The sequence below is a fragment of the Metopolophium dirhodum genome, unplaced genomic scaffold (genome assembly GCF_019925205.1).
Source record: "Metopolophium dirhodum isolate CAU unplaced genomic scaffold, ASM1992520v1 scaffold6, whole genome shotgun sequence".
In the NCBI taxonomy this organism is placed as follows: domain Eukaryota; kingdom Metazoa; phylum Arthropoda; class Insecta; order Hemiptera; family Aphididae; genus Metopolophium; species Metopolophium dirhodum.
In genome coordinates, this window is record NW_026869950.1 from 66172 (window position 1) to 69524 (window position 3353).

The 3353-nt window shown below is 28.1% G+C and overlaps 1 long non-coding RNA gene across 1 annotated transcript; it reads left to right on the plus strand.

Moving 5' to 3' along the window:
- The first annotated feature begins 303 nt into the window (after positions 1–303).
- Positions 304–1933, plus strand: LOC132953531 (uncharacterized). Its single transcript, XR_009665670.1, has 3 exons — positions 304–461; positions 1259–1712; positions 1777–1933. It is a non-coding gene; the product is annotated as an uncharacterized LOC132953531 (long non-coding RNA).
- Positions 1934–3353: the final 1420 nt, after the last annotated feature.

A 3353-nucleotide genomic window follows, 5' to 3' on the forward strand; every position in this document is an offset into this window, starting at 1 on the left:
ATATATTATAATATAGTATTGTATTATTAATTATTATATTGTTTAGTATAATGATTTCTGTTATAAATATAGAAATCTGTTGTTGTTAACCAGCCTATTTTCGGAGAAAACCATAATATAACGGCTGTATGCCCCCGCCGTACTGCCAATGTATTATCGTTCGATCATTTCGCGGCGTTCACACACTCACACGATATATACGAATACGATACACACATACGTACTACAGTGTTCACTGAACAGTGACTAGTCACTATTCTCTATTTTATTATACCGTATACGTCTGTGTAAGTGTTATAGCACAATACGTCTTGTTAATGTTTATGAATATTGTTAAATTATGTAAACTATATTGTGTCGTCGGTTTTTAAATTTTTTTACTAACCACCCAGCTACGACGCACGTGTTGACGTAACGTACCACGTACATCAAAAAAGTTTAGTTGTGCAGGTGCATTTTCGGTAAGTACCTACCTATCTACTTTTTTAATTATTATCGTTCTCATTATTGTTATTAATATTATAAATTGTAACTTCGTACTAAAACTCACTGTTTACATGAATCAGAATTAATATAAAAATAATAGGTTACCTATGTTATAATATAAAAAAATAGGTATTCAATTTTGTATACGCATATTGATTATTTTCATTCAATGTAATAGCCAATAGGTTTGTATAATTGTAATTAATGTTTAATTCATAGGCGTGCGCAGTCCTTGACAGGAGGGGTAGTTAAATCATTTTTTAAAATTAACATTTGTAACTCTTTATAATTTGACTTTATTAAAGCAAAAATTGGATTCGTAGGAGGGGCAGCTGCACACGCCTATGTTTATACCAAAATAAAAAATATTTATAAGAGTAAAGCATAATAGTTTTTAAATTACATCAACAATTAATGTGCAGTAGGTAATTGAAGACTAAAAAAAGTTGAGACCCCCCAACCCCCTTTAATGGGTTTTAACTTTTGGTATACATGGGCATACATTGGTATGTATTTTTATATTATGTCGTCCAGTCACATATGTTAGCATACTACTTCTAATTATATTTTAATCAATAAGATTAAGTATCATTGCATGTATGCTCATTATTTTTTCACTTTAGTATCTCTTCAAATTTTTACAATACCAAGCACATTATAATATATTACTTTATAAGTATACTTTTTAGTTATTATCTACAAAAAAAAAAAAATTTGTTAAGCCACTTACCAATTTCACCTAATGTATTTTTTTTAAATTATGTTTCAAAAGCAAATTTAGAATCGGTCAAAAGAAGCTTAGAATATAAAATCACAGAAGAGGCCAAACAAACAAGGCACTTATTTGCATCCCACAATAATATAGGAGATATTAACAAAATCACGCAAGAAGAAAACTTAGATGACATGCCCAAATTAAACTTAGAAGATTTCCAACAGTTTGATAATGAATTAAAACATAACTTGAAGTTAATAAAAAAGCTGGTAGAATTACTACTGAAACTGCACAGTTTTATTTGCTTTGTAAATCTATTTTTTATTTTTTAGAAATGTTTTATGTTGATCACCATTAAAAGTGGAGATAAATTATCTGAAAGTTTAAAAGCAGTTATTCCGAGAATAATTTCGAAGGAAGTACAATTATTATAATAATTATAGTGCTTTTGGAAGGGAAACGAATGGAAGCAAGAAACTGAACTTTTCTGGGACACAATCATACTTATTAGGTATATAATATTGTTCATATTTTGTATTTTATTTTTTTTAAGTGTTATTTATTTTTAAATTCAGAAACCATTACTACCAAAGACCCTAATTTAAAACTAAAGGATATTTCAAGCCAACTAGCCGTTGGTTTTCGGGTGCTAAGGATCGTGAAGGTGGGAAGAAAGAAAGGATTTTTAAGAAAATGAAACAGCCTTAGTAGAGAAGATAAAAGTGATTAAAATATATTAATTGTATTTTAAAAAGGTGTTGTTTAATAAAGATTTTGAAGAACTAAATTGAATTATACTTTATAAATTATTTATATCTTAGAAACACTAAAGATTGATCACTATAAGAACATTTTATTTTTTGAACTAGGCATAAACATGCTAAGTTATATATTAATTTGGAAATTGTATTCAACTTTTTTATTGTTACCTACTATATTCTACCCATTTTATAACATATTTTTTTATATTTATACATACATAGGAATAGATATTAATATATTTATCATTGTTACATTGCATGTTGGTACAATACATAAACTGACAATTATAGATCATTAAAAATATATTATATAAGTTTTATTAGTAAGGGCATGCCAGCACAGAACCAGCAATGGTAGACCAGTCACCAGTACAGAATATTATTGCACCAGTAATATTACTTGGTTAGGTTAGCCTACCTACTACAGTTAATGTTAAATGTCAAATTGTCAACAATCAACTGCTTCTTCAACTTGATAACACTAAGAGGATGTCAGATTTTTAGCGCACCATTTATTTCTCCCTCTGACCCAATCATTTTAGTGTTTTCTTAATCGTACATTTGGTATGCTACGCGTGGGTCAAAGATGGAAAACAAATAGTGCGCTGACATCCCAACCGGCAACAAGTTTACACGAGTGAGCTGGGTATGGCTCCATCATAGATAATAAAGATATGGATAGGACGGTTGCACCCAAAAACCGCACACTTTTGATTTTAGCCCAAAAAAGGTCGACCGCACAGCTTAACGGTCATTGTATAACAAATTACCGTACATTTATAGTGGGTTAAAACCGGACACTATTTTTAGTAAAAATAGTGAAAAGATAAGATTATATGATATGTACTATTGTTTCAATTTTGGGAAGAATTTTTACGTGACGGAGATCGTATAAAGTTTTTAAAAAACGTCGGCAGTCGGTTTCAGCCAATCAAACTTTGAAAGTTTTAATTTTTTTTAAAATTAATATTAAAATTTTTTTAATATACCTATACATTTTTTGTTCTACATTTTTTTTAAATTAATATTTTAAATTATTGAATTTATACATTTTTAAGTTGACATTTTTTTTTAAATTGATATTTAAATTTTTTTAATATACCTATACATTTTTTGTTTTACATTTTTTTTAAATTAATATTTTAAATTATTGAATTTATACATTTTTAAGTTGACATTTTTTTAAAATTGATATTTAAAATTTAAAAAAAAATAGAACAAATTATTAATTGTACATAAACACGTGCGTTTTTTGTTTATCGATCTTTTTGGGGTCAAAATCATAACTGTGTGGTTTTTGGATACGACAATTTCTAAAATTGTGCGGTTTTGACCTATTAAATGTGTGCGGTTTTAACCTACCAAAAGTGTGCGGTTTTTGCAGTCAACGG